This window comes from Parasteatoda tepidariorum, chromosome X1 (genome assembly GCF_043381705.1).
Source record: "Parasteatoda tepidariorum isolate YZ-2023 chromosome X1, CAS_Ptep_4.0, whole genome shotgun sequence".
NCBI lineage: Eukaryota > Metazoa > Arthropoda > Arachnida > Araneae > Theridiidae > Parasteatoda > Parasteatoda tepidariorum.
This window is the reverse complement of record NC_092214.1, coordinates 30512641-30539836: the sequence shown is the minus strand read 5'-3', so window position 1 is coordinate 30539836 and position 27196 is coordinate 30512641. Positions and strand designations below refer to the sequence as shown.

The 27196-nt window shown below is 26.3% G+C and overlaps 1 long non-coding RNA gene across 4 annotated transcripts in view; it reads left to right on the top strand.

The window, feature by feature from the left end:
- LOC139427123 (uncharacterized) overlaps positions 1-27196 on the top strand; it is an 83652-nt gene that overhangs the window by 50418 nt on the left and 6038 nt on the right. The window contains exons 2-5 of one of the 4 annotated variants that reach the window (XR_011638271.1): positions 14094-14141; positions 20543-20884; positions 24378-24446; positions 25818-25942. This is a non-coding gene — a long non-coding RNA (uncharacterized lncRNA). Of the gene's footprint in view, positions 1-14093; positions 14142-20542; positions 20901-24377; positions 24447-25817; positions 25943-27196 lie in introns of those variants that run through there. The other 3 variants (XR_011638270.1, XR_011638269.1, XR_011638272.1) reach the window with 3 other exon arrangements.

The following is a 27196-nucleotide window of genomic DNA, read 5'->3' as shown; positions in this document are numbered from 1 at the left end:
TTATAATTTTTGTATTACATATATATATATATATATATATATATATCTATATACGCTTGTGGAAAGAACTGGGGTTTGATCCCTTGTTGCGTGAAGTTCACTCAGCTTTGAATCAATGGGCTCTTGTCTGGGAAGTAAAAGTGGCCTGTGCGCAGTGCTGACCACATTGCCACAATCACGCCTTTGGTCACGAAATTGTGGAGTCTTAGCCTCCATAATTTCGTGTCCCTCAATTTCTCACGTCATCAATATTAAAATTGCATCTGAATTCATACTCGGAAATGCCGTCACATGCCACTACTGGCGCTTTGTTATTATTAGCCGTTTCTCCGTGTGCTACCTAGCAGTTCAAAACATGGAAAAAGCCCTAGCCAAGTCCGACATTTTTAGGTATTAGTGTCTATGCAATTTTAATCCTTAAGATTAAGATAAAAGTTTGTGGCAACATTTTTGCAATCCCCTGCTATATATAACATTTTTAAACTTGTACAATTTGGACAAAAAATAGACTAAAAATGTAATTTCAAAAAATTCTGTAGCTTTAGGAATAAAACTAATTTCAGATTGGAAACCCTTTTCCCATCCGAATAAAGCAGGATACGTATTTGTATAAATGCAGAAAAAATTTGTTTCCCCGTATAATACCCAGTTAATAAGATAAGATTTATAAAACTGCGTTGCTCTATACAGTCGTTTCTAAGCGTAAGCCTAATTAACAATCACTCTGCTGACCTGGATTTATCATATTAAATCTAACAAAAAGGAGTAAATATTTATTCTTCTATAGTATATAGTTTTATTTCTGAATTTTATTTCAATGCAGTGAGTAATACATTTAGTATTGAGCAAGTCATTTAAAGAGTGTTTGAGACGTGTATTTAAAATTCTCTTTAACTTAATAATGTTTTAAATAATTTTATTGTCTGTGTTTTACTGATGAGAAATATGTATAAAGAACATATTTAATTTAATTGCATCTTTTCTTATGGAGAATTTTGTCAAAAAGAATGTTAAAAAAAATATATCTGAGCAGGCACTGTAATCAGTTCTTGTGCCTTAGCCTGAGTCATCCAAACAACAGACTTGAACTTTTTAAAGATAATGATTTTCAAGAGATTGATCTGATCTTACAACATCATACGTAAAATACAAGCAAAAAAAAAACAGTATTTACCGAATTTAATTGAAAAAATTAAAAAATAAGCAATAAATAAATAAAACTTTGCAACTGCAGATATTTGTCAGGATAGGATATGAACTGATTTTTTTTCCTTCTGCTTAAATTTACAATCTAAATATACCAATATTAATTTATTAAATTTTACATTTTATACAAACTTATATTTTATAATATAAGTGATTAGTTTTATTTTCTCTACCAATGCAATCTGCCAGGAAATTATTCTTTTGGAAATCTTGAATTATTTTTCTCTGGTTCAGGCAAATGTGTAGAGAATATCTGTAATTTTGTAGCTGAACCAGAATATTTATTCTAAATTTTTTTTAATAGTTGTGCAATATTAGTTTAAGACAAAATTTTAAACTGTATTGATGCATTATAAAGGAATATAATGCTAGCGAATTTTAGGTTATCGACTTTTTTCTAGAATTTTTTTTTGAAATAGTTGTGCAATATTGATTTAAGACAAAATTTTAAACTGCATTGATACATTGTAAAAGAATATAATGCCAGTGAATTTTAGGTTAGAAACTTTTTTCTTGATAGAGAACTTTTCCTCTGACGAGTCGGATCATAGTATTAATTCAGCCAACAGATCTACCTGGCTCAGTAGATTCACTCAAATAAAGCATAACAGAATTTTTTTCACAAATTTAAAATCATTTTTGTTTATCCCACATTGTTAAATTATTGAAAAAAAAAACAACAAATTATTATAATAATTTGAATAATACTGTTCATAATAATACAAAAATGTTATCTTCAAGACCTCAAATGTCTGGTTGTAAACACAATTAAAATTAAGAATGAGTGGATGTAGAGAAATATATCTTTTGTGTAGTTATTAAGATGATGCTCTACTACAGGGGAAACCATAAGTAGCAACAAATTTACTTTGGCCTACGTAAGTAATTTAAAACGTAGCGCATAGAGTAAGAAGTCTCAGGGAAACTTAGAATAAACCATCTAAAATTCAAATGCTGAAAAAAATTTTCAAATTAAATAATTCAAGCAAATAATGGCATGGTTACTTAGGATTGCGTAGTGAAGACGTTAAGGTTTCCAACTGGGTTTTTCTAGCAATTACATAATTTAATTTCATTTTCTAAAGCAAACATTTATTTTTAGAAAATCTCCTCACGCCAACACACATAGCAAAAAAGCTTGATATAGAATTTTTGAAACTTGGTATGAAGATTTTGTATGATGTTAGCTGTATTTCTTACTAATTTAAATATGAACTTATATTTATCATACTTTAAGTTAAAATGTTAATAATTTTTGCTTTAAATAATCATTATCGATTTCTACCTTTAGTTATATTTCATTGGATTTTTGAAATTTTATAAAGATTTTAGTTCAAACACAAATAACCCTATTATTGGTCTAGAAAAAATTATTTTAATATTTATGCATTACAATTTGTTAAAAAGCTGTTAGCGTTACATAAAAAAATGTGTAGCTTTTATGCTCAAGTTCGCACTTATTTTGAAAACATATTTCATACATTTTTAAAGTTAACTTTGGACTTATAATATAAGTACCCGTGCGCTTACCAAAAATAAATTTTAAATTTTAATTAAGGCTGTTTTCAGAAAAACATTTATCGAACTTAGTAGGATACCTAAAACTACAATAAATTTGCTTGCTTTATGATATTTTTTTAAATATTTTATTCAGCATTTAAAACTTTATGGTTTACTCTAGATTTACCTGAATTTACTTTTCTATGAACTTTAAATTTTAAATTACCAATGGAGATGAAATGTTTCTTCTACTGTATAGAAGTTATACTAACCAAAATTCTAGTCACGTGAAAGAATATTAAGAAAATAAAAATGCTACTTAAAATCCATTAACACATGGGGTATATATATTACTCGACTTGAAACGTGGTAGGAATGTTAAGCTGAATTTCTGAATATAATAGCCAAACTTTCAGTTTTATTTTTATTTTTCCAAACGCTATAGTTGTAATATACTTCCGAAACCATATGTTCACTTCAGTTTATTGTATCATTTGAGTCAACGGCTTGATTTACTTGTTTTAAAGTAGTGATCGCTACTTCATTTTTAATCCAAGAAGAAGCAATTATCAGTGAATTTTAAACAACAACAAAAAGTAGTGTTGCTTTTAAATATTTGTGGTTAAGTATTCGAAACTTGTAATAAAAAAATTGGCTTAAAATCAATGCTTAAAATAAGAATATCGTAATAAAAATGAAAAAAAAACAAACAACTGTATTTCTATCAAGAAAATTTTTTTACTCTGTACAACAGTAATTTGAAATAATCTTATTCTACATTATAATGTTTCTGAACTGTTACAAATTTGAATTGGCTTGAAATATTCAATAACCAAATCTCTTTAACTCTATTTATCATGTTACATTAGTTTCCAAACGTATAATTACAACTCTTTTACATGAGTTAATAAATTGTTTGCATAAGAATTACAATGCAATTACTGTGCCATTGAAGTTATTATTTTAGCTCATTTAAGTTATAATACAAGAAAATATATTCTACATGAGAAAACTTGCATGTATTTCAACGCCCCGATTTTTGATTTCAAAATATAAAAAGATATTTTTTATTTAATATTTTCATGCACTAAACTTGCAAGAAAGTTTATGTTCAAATATTTTTATTCATCAGGTTCAAATATTTTTATTCATTGTATACAAAATAATTCTTGGGTGAATCATATGATTATGCTTTAAATTAAAAAATCTTTCAGTAGAAAACTAAATGTTTTTTAAGGAGCATTGGGAATTGCTGTGAATATATAAACTGTAGTTTACATAAAAAAAATTTATAGACGACTTTTCAAAATCAAGAAAATATATTTATTTCCTTCGAAAATGTCTGTTTTAATTTTTCTAATCAGTTATTATTAACAAATTTTGCTGTATTGCATTTCAAGCAAATTTTATAGTTTGATATTTGCAACAAATTTTATGGTTTCATATTTTTAATAAATATTTATATTTAGAGATTAACTAATTTTATAAATTTATGTTTTATACTGTAAGTATGTTATGTTTAATGTATTTTATAGTAAGGTATTTTTAATAATTTTTATATTTTGAGATTTGAGATGAAATAATAAAAAAAAATAGATTAAATATTTTTAAAAAAACTTGAGCTGCAATGTGTTATTTCATTACTATTATTCTGATTCATCTACTTATAATATTTTCTGCGTATCACTAAGATTATATTTGTATTCATTATATGCGAGAAATTAAAATTTTCTTTTTGATGAAGAGCATCATCATGATTTAAGTTGAAGAAACTCTGGCTCGAAAATGTCTAGACTGCATATTCTGAGACTAAGGTAGTTTAGATTTGGGCAAACGGTATTTTTGTTGGGCTTATTATTCTTCCCAAAAAACCAAAGTGAATTTAATGTAGCATGCGAAGGGAGGTTTGGGTTAAAGTTTTCTGCTTCGCTTACTAATTGATTTTAAAAAGTGTGGTTCAATAATTCTCAAGCTAATCACTGATTCTAAATTAATAATTTTAAAGCAAGCTGCATACTAAAACTAAAAAAAATATACGTGGAAATATTAATTGAATCTAAATATTAGAATATTATAAATGTATACATTCTAAGAAGAGGATATATTGCTTAGACATAAACTGATCTTTGAACAAACTTAAACTAAATATTGTATAAACAAATTTGAATAATCATAATTTTCAAACACTTTTCGAGGGACTATTTCATTATGATCATCCATATGGTATAATTCATTTTAAAATAATGATTTTTTACTATATATATAAAAATAATTGTATTTTTCAATTTATAAGAAAAATTTTGGGAACAATTTTAAATTTTAAAATTATATTTATCTCTCTCTCTCTCTCTCTTTATATANATTATTTATATATATATATATATATATATGTTAAAAAACTAAGTTTTAACAATTAAACTTTTCTGCACATTTCTGCAGGTTTCCTCCTCAAAGCTAGATACTTTTGGTATGCTTAGAAGATAATTTATCTATATTATGGATAATAACACCTTGAATGTTTATAGTCAATTATAATATTATAAATTGATAATTCTTTATGTGAAATACGAATTTCTAACGTGACTTTAGTACCACGCAATATCGAACCTGTTATATGTTTTACAATTAGCCTTATATTTTGTTCCTTGTTTTATTTATAAATAGACATGATCTATAATATCTGTGAACCTTTATATATTTTATAATATCTTAAAACTTTGCTAAAATATTTGCTCTAAAAACGACAAAGGCTTCAAATTGTATTTGTTCTTTTTTATCTTAAAGCTTTTACAAGCTAATTAAAATATTTTATTTTGCATTTTTTAGCAAAGATCCTTGTTATAAGTAAATACCAACTGAAAGGTTAACTATGCCTATACTATGTCTATTTTTTATGTATATATTTAAAGAAAATATATTTCTTATATGTGTGAAAAAAATTTCAATACGATTTAGGTCTGATGTAAGAAAAAGGGTTGTTTTTTAATAAACATTTAACCCATAAAATAGTACATGTTTAAAGAGGATAATAACTATTGGCAAAATTTGTATGGAAAAAAAAAACATATATATATATTTATTTTTTTGGATTTTCTAAAAATTATCCTCTATATTTCCAGGAAAACTCTTTACTCTATTTTCAGTGTTTAAGGTGAATCGAAGCAGGAAATAAAACTCACACTTTCACGTGTCAATCCTTTCCCACGTATTTCGTAAGGGTCTCGACAAGAGAAAAGTGTCTTCCGGGGTTAGGGATCACTTCCGGAAGAGAATGTCGAAATTTAGTTACACATGTGACCACCAGGGGAAAGCATAAAACACTACTGCATGCAGGCAATTTCATCCCTACCCTCCCTCCGGAAGCTGAGGATCAATGCGGAAGTCCTGGATGAGGGCGGAGTCAGATTCAGGGGTGGACCAGTGCATGCAAATAACTGGGCGTCGTTTTATTCTGATGTGAGTAACGCTGCTTCTTCTATGCTGGGGTTAAAAAATGTCTATCAGGAAATATGGCTCTGGGAGGGGGAAGAAAAGCAATTTAGAAGCTCATTATGCATGTTTGAGAGAAAAGCCCTGAATTTTTAAGGGATGCTTTCTTTTACTCTGGATGAATATACCCACCCTCACCTTTTCCTCTGCTTTTACAAAGTATCGATCGCGGGCATACAGTTGAGGAAGATGTGGTTTTCCTCGCATACCAACACTTTGCGGGGAGATATACTTAGTTTGTTACTGGAAGGCGTGGACCATTTTTTTAGAACTCGCACATAATAGCAGTATTTAGAACTATTAATGATATGAAAGTTGCTCGTAAAGCTCAACTAATCCCTTTCGTCTTATAAGATATCGGATGATGGAAAGGGATAGTTTAACTAGGCCAACGAAGATTGTGGTTTCGCGTTGCTCGACTAATTTCGGCTCGAGTATTTATTTTAACAATATCAAGTTAAACATATTTTCTTAATGAATCTTTTTTCAAAGAAGAGTAGTTAAGACATTTTCGTAATGTGAGTTAGATATTATTTCAAGAAGTAATGTTTATAATTGCTGGTGTGATACGCAATTACAGAAAGTTTCTTAAAGTAGTTTTCAGTGGGATGTGTTAAGGTAATAACCCAGCAATTTATAAACACAAAGGAAAAAAATGGTCGGGAAGTTGGCTCAGTAAGACATGAAATAATAGTGTTTTGTAAACATATTTTTACTTTAAAATATTTTTTAATTCTTATTAGAGAAATAGGCTGTTTAAGTCAGATGTTGCAAAAAAGAAGAAATCAAAATATCAAAATAAAATCTATAGCTAGGGAAAGTATATTTCATTTAGTCTGATTAATGTAGCGGTTTTGCGGAGTTCCATTAATTTCGTAGCAAATATTTATTTCATAGAATCGATATAAAAGTATTTTTTTCTAACTCCATTTAAAAACTAAGAGGAATTAAATCATTTTTTTAATTTTCTTAGAAAAAATGCTCATGATTGTAAATTCGATACATAGTTAGTGAATGTTACTTTGCTTTGATTGAATTTAAGCAAAGCCTGAAGTACACCATGTCGAATTTGTGTATGATAATATTTATTAAGTGCTAAAATAGAACGGTTTTGTTTGAATGTTTCATGTCAATATGTTTTAAATTTCAGCAATGACGAGTGCTTTTGGTAGTTTAAAACAAAATGAATTTTCTTTTATTTATATTATTTTTATTTTATTTTATATAAATGCTTTGTAAGGCTTTTGGAATACGTTTCAGCAGATATCTGAATTCTATTTCATTTAAAATGGGGTAATTTCCTTTATTTCTTGAAACAGATAAGAATAATTTAATTCACAATTCAGTCGAGTGCTCAAATATTTTCTTATAGCTCTTAACGTGGTTTCCATTTATTTTGGGTAGATTTTATTATTTTAATTTATGTGAGAAACATTAGTAAAGTAATAGTTAAAACTAGAAATTGAAGTGAAACATAATTCTTAAAAATTTACCGGGCAAAATATTTAACTACCTATCCTTCCCATTTATTATTTATCAAACTTCTTGTGGATTATTAACTTATATAAAACATTTAATGTCAATAATGATAAACTTGACATTTATTTAATGCTTGGTACTGATATTTATATAATATTTTCTTTAATATTTTTTAATCAGAGTTGAAGTTCTTTTTAAATTATTACGTTGGAATCATTACATAATGATATGAACAGCACTAAAATGATATAAAACACATAAATTCTCTTCCCAAGTTTCAAAAATTGAAATTAATTGTAATTAATTGGAATATTTTTGAGCAAAAAAAATGAACTAACCTAATTCTTGCTTAGCATATACATTTGCCACGCTCATTTCGAGATTTAAATTCATTGCATATTTCATTTGGTATCTTTCAGACAATACAGAAGAAATTAAAGGAAGAAGCAAATAAATTTAAAATAAACGATTTATGCTGAATCGGCTGTCCCATTTTCGGGATTTAAATTTAATAGATTTTGTTCAAATCTTCTAGAAGATACAAAAAAAATATTCCAAATTCTGTAGAATCCAGGAATAGTCTACCAATTCTTCAGGGTGCACTTTTTATCGAAATTATTGGGAATCTTTCAGAGCATCTGGTTTAAAAACCACGCTCTGTTCTAGAATAATTGAACCAAAGTAAATAATATTTATCCAGATTTTATTAAATAGAATTAAAAGTTATTTAAGAAAAATTAAGGTGATGAAAAGTAATTAAATTGCTTTGTATTCCTGATTTAACATAAAAGTATTCAAAATTGGTACTTTTGTAATAGTATAGAAATTGAAATAAATAATAATAATTTTAAATGCCAAGATCAAGTCAAAATCAATTTTCAAACTTGTTGAATCAATAGTTCATAGAAACTTGTACATATACATTTGCCACGCTCATTTCGTGATTTAAATTCATTATAAATTTCATTTGGTATCTTTCAGACAATACAGAAAAAATAAAGGAAGAAGCAAATAAATTTTAAATAAACGATTTATGCTGAATCGGCTGCCCATTTTCGGGATTTAAATTTAATAGATTTTGTTCAAATCTTCTAGAAGATACCAAAAAAATATTCCAAATTCTGTAGAATCCAGGAATCGTCTACCAATTTTTCAGGATGCACATTTTATCGAAATTATTGGGAATCTCTACCTTTTACTACTTTTAACGAATTTATTGGGAAAAAGCCAAAATTTGCAGAAAACTAGTTTTTATTTGAGTCTATTATAACTCATTATCGTAATACTCATGTAAATTTTATTAACATGAATCATAACAAAATGCAATATAAAATTCGCAACGAAATGTTTAACAAGAATATTCAATCTAAATTTATACATACACATAAATAATTTAGAGTAGCGAATACTATATGGATATTGATAAGTAGTTTCTTCACTGCAACTACATTTGAAATTAAATTTTGAGTTTTAATATTTTTTCACTACTTTGATAAATTAACATTCTTAATTAAACATATATTATCTTTTACAATGCTTTAGATACGTAATTTGATATCAAATAGTACTTAAGAGTTTTAATGTAAACAAAACTATATTATACGTGAAAAAAAGTTTTTACGAAACTAATTTTGTAAGGTTCACGTAAGCTATTGTTTTACTTGCTGCATATCTAAAGATGTATAACACTTGTTTTTCTCTCAGGATTTGTTTTTATCTTGATTTAAAAATTGAAACCATAGTAAACTTTAATGGCAATTCCTTTATAATAACGTTTTGAATAATTTTTCTGGTGAGTCGGGATATTTGACAATATTTTGTGAGTTTTTTTTGATTTAAGAAAAAGTACAGGATAAATTTATGGAATTTTCTATTTTATAATACAAATGGTAAAGCATTTTTAATATTTACATTTATAAAACACATAAAACCTTATATTTTATAATAATTGAAACTGGTTCAAAAACCACGTTCTGTCCTAGAATATTTGAACCAAAGTAAGGAATATTTATCCAGATTTTATTAAATAGAATTAAACGTTAATTCAGAAAAATTAAAGTGATGAAAATAAATTAAATTGCTTTGTATTCCTGATTTAACATAAAAGTATTCAAAATTGGTACTTTTGTAATAGTATAAAAATTGAAATAAATAATAGTAATTTCAAATGCCAAGATCAAGTCAAAATCAATTTTCAAACTTGTTGAATAAATAATCCACAGAAACTTGTAAGAGATTTCTCTATTATTGCCTGAAGTTCAATATTATGCTTGCGAATGGCTTCTGCTTCAAATTATGTCAAGGTAAAATGACTTATTTTGAAAATTATTTAAAAGATGTGATAATTAGCTAATCTTTATTTTCCTCTAAAATCAGCTGTTTTCATATCAGATCAAATTTTATTTTATTTCTTTCTTATTTTCTTCGTGCACTCAAGCTCGAAATCAAAACTTTCTTTGGAGGTATTTTAATAATTTGCACGGTAACACATTATATGGCTCATGTCACAGTAATGAAGTTATTAAAATTCACACAATATTGTGGTTCAATGTGCTCAATAGATACTTTGCATTGTAAGAAAATAAATCATATTGATCGAAAAGTTCTTGTTATTCTAAATTAAATGGATCATAAATGGATCTAAAATTAAATGGGTCATATCTACTACACAGTTTAACATCCCAATAACCTATGTTCTTAGCCTGTTTTATATTTTAGAAATTAAAAGGAAAAAAATTAACATTTTTTGGCAACATTTTTTTTACTGCAAGTAAAGACCAGCTTTCTTAAAACGAATAACACAATTTTTTATTCGCCTCAATTATTCAACCCTGCATCAAAAATTAATTAGCATAATTACGATTTCCATAAAAAAAGTATGCCATGAATATTTAAAAAAATCTTCCGAGATTAAGTTATTAGTAAAAAATTGAAACTTCATTAATTTCTGAATTTAATTTAGTATATATCCTTTAATTTTTATTGAATTCATGAAAATATAGAAAGGCATTATCATATTGTTTTTAAAATTATGTAATTATTTTCCTTAACATATAATTTACTCAGAAAAGTTATTTTTATTTTTTAAGGATTTCACGCTTCTTAAAAATTACCTGAAACATTGTCGGGAAATTTGATTAACCTTAAATTAAAAAATCAGAAAAATGTATGCTTGTAAATATTATTCCACTATAACATGGTTCAACCAATGGTTCACTTTCCAACCATGTTTTCAGTTTAACAGCTAAATGTATTTTCTGTTTAATTGAGGTTGTAACAAAGTTACATTATAATATGGTTTTACGTTGAGGATATTTTTCTAAAAGTGAAACATAGTTTTTTTTTCTTTGAAATTTGTTTAATTATTATGTATGTATAGTCTGGAATAATTATACAGTAATAAGAGAAACTACCCTAGGAATCAAAATGCATTAATGTAATATTTCGTTCTACACCTGTTGTAAAACACATTTCTATAACATTATGCCTTCAAGAAATATTTTTTTTGTAACCTTGTATATTTAATGCACTCAAATAATTACTACCTTAATTGTATAACAGTTTCTTAGTGTTTTGATTTCATTATACACGTTTGAGACAATAAAGAACTGGTTATTGTCTGGGAAAATATCATAAAACGCTAAAAACAAAAAAACAAAAAAAAAAAAACAAAATTTGTTGAAAGAAGCATGTTATTTGAATATGAAAAGAATTAAAAAGGAACCCTGACTTTCTAAAATGGTAATACTTTTCTTTTGTATTTAATTTTCAAATTACAGCTGAAAATTCTTAACAAGATTTTTTCGCCAGTTATCTTAAACTTTCGAAAAGAAAAAAAATTAAGACGTGTAAGCCAGAAAGCATAATTAACTGAGAAGTTTTATTTCTTTGTCTGCCATCCGGTGAAACTGATATAATAAAAAAAACCGTCTATTGCTACATTGTTTAGTCTGTTAAAACAGGAAGTAACCTTTTTGGTTTTGCTGTCTGCGACGTGGCAGCAGTCTCATTAGTTAACGCTATTTTTCAAGTTATATGTGAGTGACCAGTGTGGGGAAATGGCTCATTTTACAACCAGAACGGTTGTAAAAGATAAAAACTGCTGGGGTTATCAAAACATCGCACACCTGTCCTTTAGTAATTATTCCATGGAAACTGAGAGATCCAAAGCGTGAATAATTATCTAGTTAAAAACAGAAAAATAATCGTGACTGTCAAACTACTGGTAAACATTTCTGGAAATTCAATGCTCGAATTATTTTTAAGTAATATAAAATTTGAAATATTGAAATAGAACGCTGTAGCTGCTTTTAAATTGTAAGCAATAATTCTTTATTTATATAGGTGTTTTGAGGCATGTCATAAATTTGAATTTTACTTTCATGCAAATTTTAATTTGAACACAGTGACATTTGCTGAACTGTGTGCATTTTAATGGAAGATAGCTTGAATATTTAAAAAAAATCCAGTGCCCAATTCCAGGCGTTTTCAATTCGCTTCAATAATAATTTACTAATTTTCAACGAATATCAGTTTTTGGTAGAATTGGTAATACAATTTGAAATCCGTATCTTATTTTATTACAGATCATCTAGCCTTTGGAGTACTTACATTAAAAATAAATGCAAATCTTTAAATTTATTGAAATGAAATAAATTATTTAAATTTTTAATTAATGAGGTTGAAAAAATTATAAACTGGCATTTTTTTATCATGAAAATTTAAAAGTAAAATGATTGTTAAATTGACGTATGGTTTAAGTAAACAATATGTTCTATTTTAAAAATGTTAGCACTAGTTTCTTTATACATTGCGTTAAAACATTTTCAGAAAGCAAAATACTGCTTTAAAAATAAGTTTAGTATAATTAATTGAAACGATATTTAATACTTCTAAATTCAGTATGTAATGAGGAAAAAAGTAATTTTAATAGTATTTTCCTTTGATTTTGTCTTTGTTTTTTATTACGATCGAGAATAAAATTTACAAACTTAAGGAACTTTATTTATTTAAGGATCAATTGAAAAATTTCCTTGACATTTCAAAACATGATTGGTGATTATTGGGACAGAAAAAGAAAATGATCAAACTGCCCAAAGAGACCTGATCGAAAATTTTACAAAATTTGCTTCTTATGTATATGATTCTTAGCCAAAAAAATTTAGACTCATCTACAATCTTAATCGATTGTATAATATATTATCATTGACTCATGTTATCAAACGTGGTATAACAGTCAGAGATTTAGAGGCTTGGGCATTTTTTTCTTTAATTCAATATTATGCCTTTCAATTTTGATCTATTAAAATTTTTGACAGTGATCACAAAATAGTCACAAATTTATTATTTTTTTTTTTTTTGCGAAATTACAAAAACATCCAATTTTAAGAAAACTCGAAATTGAAAACCTTATACAATACCAAGCATATATATTTTATTTCTAAAAAAATGTAAAGAAAAAGAAACTAATTTTGTTATTTTGTGACGGATTAAGGAATAATTTAAATTACTAATTTTATAAAAGAATGAATGTTATGAAAATTATGAACAATAAATATATTTTTTAAAAAGAATTGAATCAAGCCGAGGTGTCTTTATGGGAAAGTGGAATTGAATTAGTATATTCTGTACCCGGTTTTCGAGAAACAGAATACAAACTATCAGACGCTCTATAAGAATCTATGTAAATTCTTAATTATTAGGTGATACTAAACTTTTGTTTTACGCGATTGAAATCAATTTGCACTTGTTTACATTCGTGTATCAATTGGTTAGCATTGTAATGCACGTTAAAAACAAATACAAATAGTAAGTATATAAAAAATTTACTGATTAAAAACCCATTACATGTATGTTTAAATATAAAAGTATTGCATATAAACTCGTGCGAAACATGCAATTATTAAAAAAAATACAGTGCGCCTAATAATTTGGTGTAGTTATTATAATATACTAATATAATGCCTGATGTAATAAATATTCTAGATTTATATAATATATCGTCTGATTTACACAATCATCGAATTTATATTATATATCGTCTAATTTAACTATTTGATACACGAACGTAAACAAGTGCAAACCGGTTTTAGTCGCGTTAAAACAGTAAAACTGTATAATATCACCTGATAATTAATATTTTACATAGAATTTAATAGTGCGTCTAATAATTTGGCCAGGGACTGTATATATACATATAATAAAAAACGTTTAGCTTCCACTAAGTTATGAAATGAAATATACAATCATCAAATTAAATTAGGATACATTTTACTGGAAATAGATTTGAAATACTACACTTTAAATAAAAAAAGATTTTTTTTCCAGTAATATATCATTATATTCCATTTTAATAATAAAATAATGTTTTACATATTTAAAATGTTAGAAAATAAAAATGATCTATTTCAATTTTACAGATTTATTCTAAGCAACTTTCTGCCAGCTATGTTTTAAATCTTCGTATGGTAAGTTGTTGATTTTTCTTTCTATCTTAAATGCTAAAACTGTTAAAATTGCTTTAGCTATCCCTATACTTAAATGCAAAAATGTTACTCTTTTTGTTCAAAAAGTATTGTTGAATACTTTTATAAACTAATAATGAAAGAGATACTAAATCGAATTATACATTTTATCAAAATACATATTTCTTCAATCCTATAGGGGCGGCTGATTAAACAAAGAACTTATAATTTTGCTCAGCATACAATTTAAAGAAATATTCATTATTTTAAAGAATATTTATCAAAACTTTAGTAAATGTAATTACAGAAAAATTAGTCTTTAGTATGCTCTCCATATTACGCAAAAGCCTTAAACATTTAAGTTTTTTTAATTCTCTGTTGCCGTAGTAGCGGACATGAAATCACTTGTAGAGAGTTGACTCGAAGAAAGGAGTTACTCTTCTATAGAGAAAACTTGTTAAGCGTTTGCCGTTAAAGCAGGCGTATAAGTCGAGGGCATTACTTTCATTTCATTTACGGTAAGCAATTTCATGGAATAAGTCTAATGCGGCTCATGAAATCTTTTCCTAACGACTTGGGGATCGTTCTTCTCTTAAGAAGCAGTTTGCACCTAAGCGAATCCGTTGGACCGAAGATAGAATGCGTCGTTTAAATAGGCTTCCCTATACAGCATTTACCTACTGTCCAACTAGTCGTTAGTCTTCTCCTTTTCAGTTTCTTTTCGATTTAACGCCTACATGTAAGGCAACTTCACGATAGTTCTACTTTAATAAATATTTATTTGACAAGATACCTAAAGATTGATATGTTACGATTTATATGAGACAGAGGAGTGGAATATTATTTTGAGTAATTTTTAATGGTTGTTGCTTTGATGGCTCAGTGGTTAAGGCACTGACTGTCATCTCAAAGAACTGGAGTTCGATGGCGAATATCGGAAATAAGTTTAATCAGCTTTAGGTACCAGTTTGCTTGGGAAGTAAAGGCTGCCTGTGCGCAATGCAGACCACATGAACAATCATGTCATTGGTTATGAAATTGTGGAGCTTTAACCATCATGACCCTCTGGCCCACGATATGCTGTTGCGAAACTGTTTTACTTTACTGTGTTGCTTACATTAAGCTTTATGTTTTCCTCACCCCTGAAACATACATTTAATATTTGCATTATGAGCCACATTGCAAACTGAATAAAGAAAGTCAGATTATTTTAACTATCAAATAGCAGCCAAGAGTTATAATTGGCAAAATGAAATTTGCAAGAAATGATTTTGCGGGGTTTTAGTTCCATAAAGTGGAGGATTTTATAGTTATTTTTAGAGGTTTTATGAGAGCAGTTTTAATTAAGGTTGTAAGGTAAGGCTATTCGTTGACCAAAATAGGTAGTTGTTTTTAAAAATTTAATGATTATAATTAAAATAAAAAGCGAAATTAATAGCATTTATTGCAAATGGAATTGATTGGTTTAAGCTTCATTAAATTGTTCGAAAACTATTTTTTTTTAAATCCATGGCTTTTTGTCCATGGTTTAAATCCACGAGCATAAGCAAATCCGTTTGGCCAATGTAAGTTCTTTCATGCAGATTTCATCTTCTGTGCTACTATTGTTTATCTCTTCTACTTTTGCGTTTCTTTTCAATTTAAAACCTACATCTAAATTTCATTAAATGAATGCTTATTACAAAGACATCACATTAAAGCCGCTATAGACATTACATTAAAGCTGATATATCAAATCATTTTTCCTTTTAATTACTTTGTGTTTTCACATTCAGGCTTTCACTTCTAATTCTTAATTAAAAATAAAAATAATTTGGAAATGAAGAAATAAATTGAAAAAATACAGATCCGCTATTTGAAATAAATTTTTTACATATCAAACTAATGGTTAGTTTTCCTCAATTTTTTGCTGATTTTATGCCTATATTTACATTTACGGCTGTTTTAAATAGTTTATTAATCGAATCAATGGTATATGTTTATTAATATGAATAATGTAATTAATATACTATAGAAAATGAGAAAAAATAAGTTATAAACAAATCAAGGATGTTGATATAAAAGTGAATTAACTGTTTTGCCAATTTTAAAACAGTAAATGTTGGTTTAAAATAACTATTTTGAGATTACAATGTTTCATGTCACTCAGATGCATGTTTCATGTCACTCAGATGCATGTTTCATGTCACTCAGAGTAAGTAAAATAAAACATGCCATTCTTATTCTCAAGATTTTAATTAATTAAACAAATGCCTAAATTTTTAAAGTATTTTTCTGCAGTTTTTGTTTGAATTATTTTAAAAGTACAATAAACAAAAAAAAATTTTATTGCTCCTTTAGTGAAATTGTTTTTATGAAAAAATGTTAAGGTTGCAATTATGATGTTGAAAGTTCTTCGATGTACGGAATGATTTCTACCAAATAGTTTAAGTTTATTTACTTCAATAACAATAATTTTTTCCATAATTTTTAATACACTATCATTCATTAAAAGTATAAAATGTACAGCAAACAAAACAGAAGAAAAAGGTAAAATTTTTAAAAGAAATAATAATTTTTATAAATTTCTTCCCAGATGTTCTCATCCACTTGAGTGATACAAAAACACCATTTGTTTATAAATAATAAGCATACTTAATAAAAAAAAATTTAATTAAAACAAAGCATTAATAACTTTTTGTTATTTTTTTAATGCTGCTCTTTTAAACTGCGGGATTTTCCCTAGCTCTAATGAAGCAACTTAGAGCAATATAAATGAAAAAAACCTCGATTATATAACAAGAATATTGTATACTCTACATTTGTAACTTTCTGTATTGATTTGCTATAATAAATTGTCTGGATACATTTTTAACTTGCAATAATGATTGTAAGTTAATGACTAAACATAATTGGAATAAATTGGTATTTAAATTTAAATATGTTTGGAGAAATATCAAAGAATTGTTTATGTATTTCTTAATCCCGCCTTAAAGAAGAATTTAAGGAAAATTTATAGAAGTTGTTTAAGTACTTTTAAATGAATAACGGTCGCAGTTAAAATTAAAGAAATCAATATTTTGAAAAAGAAATTTTCTGGCCAAGTTAATGAGTTTTGGAATTAAATGAGGAACTAAATACTGCATTTTAATAAAAACTACTTTAAATATGCTGGAATTAAATACCTCCAATTAAGATATTTCCTAGACTCGTATCATAATTAGAGTTTCGCAGAACGTGAGCTAAGAAACTGCTATATGACCTGAGGGATGATATGTAGTTTTATGAAAAATTACTTGAAATATTTAATGTAATATTTACTACTCTTTATCATGAGTCAAATGAAAATAACTAATAACGTCTTTGCACGTAATTACTTTTAAACTAAAAAAACAATGTTGAATGTCCCCATAAATACTTGATTTAAGCAAGATTTGTTAACCCTATTATTAACCACGAAATAATTTACATTTCCTATAGTACAATTAAAATTTAAGTTATAATTTTATGTACTATTTTTATTTCATATACTTTGTTGTTAGTCTGTTGCAAAATTCTGAATAAAAATAAAATACTTGGTCACTCTAGCTTTTAGTATGATACTGTTAATGTTTATTATGTGTATGTTGTTTCCTGTTTTTAAATAAAGTTAGTTTCATTAAAAAAAATGCCTGGATGGATTATTTTATTACATTTAAACATAGTTTTAAGCAAAAAAATTAGTATCATTCTATTGCCAAACTTGCCATTTAAAGAAATACTTTTGAAAAATCAGAAAAATTAAAAAATTAATTAGATTATTAAGAGAATAGCTTCATCAAAATGCTCGATTAGTAATAGGAACTTTTCGTATGCCTTACTTTTTTTGTTGTTTCTCAATTTTGCAGATCATAAAAGATTTTTAAAATTGTAAAACTAATGATTATAACTGCTGAAAATAAATAAAGTGTAATAATAACCCCCAAAGTATCAACTTCGATTTACCTTTATAGTTGCAAATTTTTGGAATAATTTGGAATAAAGTTATAATCTTTAACTATATTGAAAGAATTAATAAGTTAAAAAGCTTAAATTAGGGTATGGAAAAAAAATATAAATAACATTAAGAGTTTTTAACTAGAATGATTTTATTTTAATATCCATGTACGCCATTTGAAACAGTAAAAAATGAAAATTGTATAATCCACTGTGTATGAATATTTCCTTAAGTTTTTTTTTTTAATACATGCGCCATTTTATCCTTCTTCTTCTTTCAAATCCCCATTTCTAGCCTAGCTAGACAAGGTCCATGAGATTGTTCACCTTCAAAAAGTCTAAAACAAGTATACGCCATTTTATAAATAATTTTGAAGCCAAAATACTTTATCATCGAAAAAAATCCACGTCAATATATTATTTATCATTGGACAAGTGCAGATTTTGGAATTATTTCCACAAAAAGTTAAAAATTTGTAAAAATGCTTTGAAAATCAAACAGAAAATTAATTTACTGTAACTAGAATGCGATAGATTTTTTTCTTCAAATGTTTAACTTTCGAATATCTATGCTAATAAACATTGTTGCTTTTTATAATCTTCATTAAAACAGCTTATTCAAGAGCACATATAAAAGACATAAATCATAGCTACTCCGAAAATTAAAAATAACACTTCAAAATATAAAATTCAAAGGCATATTCTTCCTTGAACGAAACATAATTAGCTCGGTTGACATTCTCAAACTTATAAATACAGATTCTTTCATAAATTGATGGGTTCAATTTTTCAAAAATGTATTCATTTAAGATTGGGAATTTCTTTCTTTTTTACCCTTCTATACATATAAAGTGCATGTGGGCCAACATATCACTATTGTTGTTCCCAAATAGAATTCTTTAAAATTAAAGAGTCCGGTATAGAGTTTTAAAAGAATCAAAAGAAAATCGAAGGAAGAATGTTCTTCTAAAGAGGAGGATAAATTATCCCTGTCAAACATTACATTAAGGGTTTAAACTTCACAAAGTTACAAGTGTTTCATGTCACTCATTTCACCTAGTCTTTTCAAATGTGTTCTCTCAAGGGCGGTTTCAAGATTAGAAGAGAAAATTGGATTTGTCACTCAATTTACAAATGAGACTATAAAATTGTATGACTGCCTCTAAAAAACATGTTTTATGTTTTAATGGCTTGGTGGAAAAATAAAAAAGGAGACAAAGACAATGCTTTCTTTAATAAGAAATACTCAGTGAAGAAAAATAACAAAAAATTAAAAAAAATCAGTGAAATAAATTAAAATTATTTAAATGGAGATTTAGGAGTTTTCGTTAAGATTAATATATATTGAATTATGCTGATAAATTTGCATATAAATCAGGGATATATTGAAAAGCTGATATATTGCTTGTGAATATATTTTTGACTAATTTAGGATATTTGATTGCCTGAATCTATTTTTTTTATAAATAGAGCCACACGTTTTATTATTTACTGTTGATAAATAATTTTAAAATATGTCTGCATAAAAGCAAAATTTAGAGTGATCTTCAACAGAAAATTAAATACAACTAATTAAAAAAAATTCTAATTGCATATCTTTTTATTTATTTATTTTTTTTTGAAGTAGAAAACTTTGTCACACACCAAATTATCATGCACCTCCATTAATGTTTGATACCAGCTAAGTATAAATGTTTCCCTAGAGCTAATTTAAATCATTTTATGAATTTGAAATTTATTTGAAGTATTAATTCATTCCTAGATTTTTTTAGAAAAAGAAGTGTTAAAATTTTGTAATAGTTATTGATGGTAAATTGACTGATTAAAGAATAATTGAAGAGATGCTACTTTAATGATGAAACAATAAAAGAGTACAGAATGACTTAAAATTGATTATATGTTTTGAGTCCTTAAAATAAGATAAACTTTCAAAGTATGCAATTTTGGTTCATGCCATATCATTATGCTTAGTTAATTGCTTAATATATTGACTAAATTAAGTCTTTGCTTATTAATAGTTGAAAATCTTCTCATAGATTCGAAACTATAGATCATTGAATTACCTAAGAATCTTTTAAAAAGTAGATTTTTTGTGGATCAAGCATATTGTCTGAAACATATATTAACAGCTTCTGGACCACAACTGACTATTGTGGAAATACTTTACTTTTTTATATTAGCATATATTAAAATTAGTCTAATGATCATTATTGATACTCATTTACCAAATATAAAGTTATGATAGACATGTTCTTTTTTAGAATCCTCCTAGTATGGTCCTAACTTCCCAAAAAGAAGGTGACCATATAGATATTTCACAGCTTAAAGAATAAAAAGTTCTTTTTAATCATTACAAAAAACTTTTTTTTTAAGACTAGCACTTCCAGTACTGCACCTTTTTCGTAACAATATTGTGATCGTGAGAGATTAACCTTTTCAACTTTTGACAGATTTTCTTCTGAGTATACTAAAAGAAGCAAGTGATATTCCCACCTTCCAATAAGGTGACATAAGTCACTGAACGGCCAAGAATTTTTTCCTTTTTCCGCAATCCCTTCCTTACAAAAGAAAAGGGGTGCTCCTTAAGGGATCCCAGTCTACTTCTATTCACCTGTTACCGAATTTTATTCCTTCCTCATAAGGTTGTTGCCCCAGACTGAACTCTTTTCAAGAAGCAACTACTGATGAATATTGTCAAGAGAATTTAATCTTAAAGTGTCTCTTTTCAAAGATTGAGTAAATGGATGGAACAAGATGGAAAAGACAATTTAATTGAAGAGAAGAATGTGAACGTAAGAGCTAATTTCGGTAATACTGGTTTGATAAATAAATATCACGTCTTTTGTAGGTGAAGAATGGTATTTTATTGAAACAATAGCTTAAACGTATGTTTAAGTGTTTTTAGAGTTATAAGTCAAATATATTATTTCTTTCGCACCTTCTCTCACTCACATTTAAGGTAGGGTAATTAATAACTATGAATGTTAATAGTTATAAATTACCTTACATTAAATGTGAGTGAGGGGTATTTTTACAAAACCAAAGGTATTTAACTTATGATTGGGGAAAAAGGATGGCTGTCACTTTCAAGCACATTTATAGTTTGAATCAAATCAAGAACGGGACAGAGTTAGCTTAAGGGATACAGAACTAGCTTACGACTCAAGGGATCCACGTTTGAAAATTGGCTTTGGTAAATGTTTTCGTGCATTGCTGTTGAATTATGCTGAGGACAGTGCTAAAAGGAATGATCACACGCTGATGATGCATTTGATTTAATTTTGTTGTCGTTTAAGCTAACTGTGAGATAAATTTGTATTCCGTATATGTGGTTTCATTTCAGTAAGAATAATCCTGCACGAAATAACGTTTATACCATTGTTTGGCTGAGAAGTTATTTTTATTTTTGAATTCGGTACGAAAATAGTTTTTTAAGTGTTTTAAGTTTTTTTAAAGAAAATAGTTTTTTAAGTGTTCGTTAAGAGAAAAATATTCACACTTTCCTTTTTCAATTGAAAATATAAATTGTAAAAGTGATCAGTATAAAGCATGATTTAAGATTATGTCGATGGAACTGACTTATTATTAATTTTTAAAAAGTTCTATAAAATTTAATAAAAAAATTCTGTTTTTTTCGCCATCACGTTTAAGATATTTGCTAACAATTTCTGAATCTTTTTTGAAATATTCGCTTTTAAAGTTGCTCTGTGTACGTTTTTTCAATTTCTTCACTTTTAAAAAAAAATATTTTCCTCCCAAATATAGAGATCCATTCTATCTGATTTTTCATATTAATAATTTTTCTTTCATTATTTTCAATTCGATGTAATTTTTATCACAAAAATATGAACAATACCCGGAAACAGGTGAGAAACATACACAATTTAGCCTATATTCGTAAAACTGAAATACTATTTCAAAATATTCATTGAAAATTATACAAAACATGCATTAATTGACCTAATAAAATTTCAAATACAAAATTTTCTTAAATATTTCATTTTATATTATTTCTTTGATTAAAAATATATGCATATGAAATAAATGTGAGTGAAACTGTTGGATGATATATTTAACGCTTTATGTTGTTATAGGCATCATGAAAAAAAATCGATACTGAGGTGATATTCTAAAAAAATTAATTTAAAAACTACTTTGAGCTTTTGTTAACTAAGAATCAATTCCAATGGCCAATTTATTAGTACTAACTATTATTTTTGCAAAATTATGCACAATATATTCCATAAATAAATATACTCCTTCATTTTACGTTCGTTTACTTTAATTTTATTATTTCTTTTTGCGTATATCTTGATTCAAAAATAAATAAAAATGAAATTAAAACAATTCTTCGTGTAATCAAAAAGTCCTTTTTCAAAAGCTATCATATATATTTTAACTGTCATATGAATGTAAAAGTTATTAAAAACTTTGCATCTTAATTTATGTAATAAATATCTAAACAACCACAGTTTTCATATCACCTAATGCAAGGATTTTTTTTAAATTTTAGAAACTAAATTTTCAAAAATATCTCTCACATAACATTTCAACAGTACAACTTTTTATTGATAAATAAACTTTAGTTACATTGTTATTCTTCAGAAACTATGAGACTGATAATTTAAGATATACATTTTAGTTTTCCAATAAAATTTAAAGAAAATATTTTAATCAATGTAAAAATTGTTATACTTTTCAATTTACTAAATGTTCGAACATTAAAAATTTAGTAAATAAAAATCAGTTATAATTTTGAGAAAAAAAAATTGTTTTTCCACAGAAAGATAAAAACCAATCCTATTTTAGTATAAGTAGTTATTTTTGAAAATTACTTCTAAGTTTGATTTTGTTACAAATTTTGTTTTTGCAACTCGTGTAATTCCTGAAATTCAAAAACCTTCTTTTAATAGTAATAATAATAAGATCAATAATAATAACAATTATAATAATATTCCTTATTATTATTTATTTACTTATTTATAGATAATATTATCTTATTATATTACTTATAACTTTGCATAGTTTCATTTCTTTTCAACAAACGCGAATACAGTATGAGTTCAAAGGGCAATCTTCGTTAGTAAGATTAAATTTTATGAGTTATCTTTGACATTATCGATAATAAAATTCGAAAAATAATAGTTATTTTATTCTACTGAAATTCCAAATTTATTGTATTTCTTACCTAGCGCAAACAAATATGATGAGTAATGCAATCTTTGTCAAGCAGAAAATGTATTGATCAACAAAATGACTTGAATAATTAAAACACTATCGCAATTTTTTCTCCAAGTGATATATATTGCATTTTTACTTCCTGTGGTTTATTTGGATAATTAAAAATTTCTATAATAATTATTCTTTTTCAACTTATTTTTGAATAAATTTGATAGATACTTTTTATTATGCTTAGAACAACAAGCGTCTGATTTGATTGATAACGTATTAATTAAAAAATGACAGAAATTTACAAAATTCTGTACCTATTAAAGCAATACTTGATGAAGTCTTACAGAATATAATTTTTTAGCAAAAATAAAATAAGCCTTTATAGCAAAAAAGCAACAAGAAAACACTTATAAATTTAGATAATGTATTCATAATTTCATTACTTTTTTTAAAAATTATTGAAGAAAAAATACACATAAATCTTTATTATCTTTTCCTGAATATAGGAAATTAAGTGAATCAATTATTTCAAATCAGTTTTTACAATCAAAATTCTCTTTTATTCATAAAATATAGTTTAGGTAGCTCAAAAAATTATCCATATATTTGATTAAAAAAATCCATATATTGTTTGTAACTACATATTTTACTTATATATTGTTTCCATATGGGTATTTATAGCAATATATAATTTATTCTGATGATATTTTTAAAACAGAATACAAAAAAGAAATCTATTTAAGCAGAGCAAAATCTTCAAAATTTTCAAAATCATGCGATTTTTTATAGAAATTAAAATTTGTAAGGAAATAAAACTTTGCCAATCGAAAAAAGTTTTTAAATTTGCCGATGGAAGAAATGAATGAAAATTTGCATATTTATTTGAAAAAAATATATTGATTTAAGAAAATGACTTTTCGAGTTTTTGACAAAACACTTGGAAGAAAATTCATGAAATCTAATACTTATTGTAGACAGTTATGTGTTGGGTACAAAAGTTCTCTTACGAGTAATTTATTAAATGTGGACTGAATTTTATTTCATTTTATAAATTATGCTATTTTAAACTTTCTTTAATTTTTAAATATGTTAAATTAGTTTTAATGTTTTTAGGATGTATGCGAAATGGTTTGTTTTTTGTGACCTTTCTTTTTGGATAGACGTTACGTCAACAAACGTAAGGTAAGAGACATGCAATTAAACTCAATCTTTTCAATAATGTTTTTCATTATCTAGCATGAGCGAAATGTTTAAATTTAATCTAATTTTTTTTTATATGGAATTGTTTTCAACTTCACTGTAAGAAATTCTGTCGAAATTACGATAAAAAGTACTGGCACTCTGGTTGTCGGTACGTTTTACATTTAAATCCATTTTTACCGTGAAATTATAAGCAATGATAAATCTGATATACTTACTATAAAACCACTGAGTATGCCAGTAATTAAATAAATATCATTGTAAAACTTACGGTAAATATGTATTTTAAGAAAAATTAGATTTTACGGATGCTGCACTTAGGATCCCAGTACTTTTTATCGTAATTTGATCCGAAATTCTTTACAGTGTAGCAAATGATTTTAGAATGATTTGGATTTTTCAAACTCAAGAGCTTCAGAAATTAAAGATGACTAGAAGAAGACGCAGAGTTGATAAAAATTAAAACTTAAATATTGTTAGAAGTTTTGAATCATTATGAACCCTATTATCGTGCAAATTAATTATTCTTAAATTTCATAACACAATACTATGAACATTAAACGAAAACATAAATCAACTTAACACCTCATCAAATTTTAATAATGTAATAACGTACAATGGTTTTGTACATGGTACCTATAATATGATTTAACCCTCAGTTTATATTTTCATGAATGAGGGGTATTTGAATCGATTTTTTAAAAAGAAAATGAATTCCCTTAATTCGAAATAATCAGAATTAATAAATTTTTTTAATATATAAGTTGCATAGTTTTGAGTGCTTAAATCAGAAACAAGATTTTTATTTTGATTGCCTAGCAGATTAATTTGTAAACTTAACATAATAGAAAAATTTAACTACGAGTAGCTACGGCAAAAATATGTTCCAACCATGTTGGATATGTTCCAACCATGCTTGAAATGTCTAAAAATAGTCTTAAACAATTGTTCATAAAAACTATAATATAGTAAAAATTTACTGAATTTTTATATGTAACCACGTTGAAGCATATTATAGTGTAATTTAATTCTTCTTAAACTCAATTGAATGATTTTAAGGCTTAACTTAAACTGAAAAAAATTTCTGTTTCAGTTTAAGTTAAACGTTAGAATCTTGGTCATTTTGTATGATTCTTCGATTTATTTGATTGCACGATTCACAATTATTTACACAATATTATGATTTAATGTGAAATTATGTTGCATCATGAAGACGTCATTATATTTTATATTGCTTAAATGTATTTTTAAAAATAAAACTGCTAACTAAAGCTCGAAGAAGAAAAATATTAAAGAAACTAAGTTTAGTTTTTATAAAAAATATGGTAACAGAATAGATACTTAACATTTCAGAAAGAAGACTGGATAGTGAAGAAAAGATAAGGCAATGAAGAACTATAAAGAAAATTTAATTAAGCACAACATATTTGATTTTAGTTGGTAAAAAGAAGAATTCAATAATTTAACCATTTATACCTTAAGTTAATTTTTTTACCATGTTATAAACAATGCCTGGCTAGATTCAAGTCTAAACTGAGTTGGTTATTCAACCTGCTTGCATCTATTTTGGATTTTTGAAGTTGCAGATTTTTAATCTGAAGGTAGGTTTTAAACTAATAATAATTGGTTTAAGAATGCAATAAAAAAATTCAAGGAGTGTTTGATTCTCTCATTTTATTATCGATGGAAGTCATTTCTGAAATATCTGGAATAATAATTGAGTATAAAATTAAAATATATTACATTAAAGCAATTAGTACAAAAGTGAGTGGAATACTTTTTCTATTATTTCTTGTTTACTTAAATCTTACAAATGCGACTGGCTTTCAAATTGTACATTATTATATTTATACAAGCATGAATTCGTGCCTTTTCTTCAAAGCTTTCAGAACAGTAAAGAATGCATATACCATGTGTATTTTCTTCGCTCCCTTGTCCAAAGTTTAACTTAAAGGAATGAAAGAAAAATTAAATTAAAAGCATATTTTCGTAGCTCCGCTTGTTATATTGTTCAATATTCTAAGTTATACATTAAGAAATAGTTGTGCAAATGCAATTAATTATATATTTTTATAAAGAAAGTTGGAGTGCTTAATTTAATTGACAAGTAACAAATAAAAAGTGTTATTCCACGCCGAAGTTATACAAGGCAGATTATTAAGTATCTTAAATGAAGTAAAAGAAATCTTGAGGAACGAAATTTCTGAATCTAATAAAACCAGCATATTTTAATAACATGGAAGGAGGGTCTTGAAGTCACGAACACTCCTCAAAAAAAGTTCCCCGAATAACTTTACCTGTAATTGGGCTATTTCTGCTGAATAATTAGACTTTTCTGTAATCAGACTTCGTCATGAATATTTAACCCATGAAAGAATGCCGAATCCTCGTTTCTTATTAACATAGTTGATCAAACACCTACAAAGTTGTATTTTTATTTATTAAAAGTATTTTTCCTTCATATTTCTATTCGGCAACAGAAAAGGAGTACACAAATTTTCTAAATAAACATGACATATTTTATCCACTTATTTGAATTTCCTATCTCATCATTTTCAACTGCTTTTTTCTGAGCTGAGTTGTATTTATTTATTTATTTATTTATTTATTTAGCCTTCTAAATGCAATTATTTTATGAAAGTTGGTTATTAAAGCTAAAATTAATTTAACTTAGGTAGATGATAAGAAGATCATCAAATACATATATATATATTTCCACAAAAAGTTAAAAA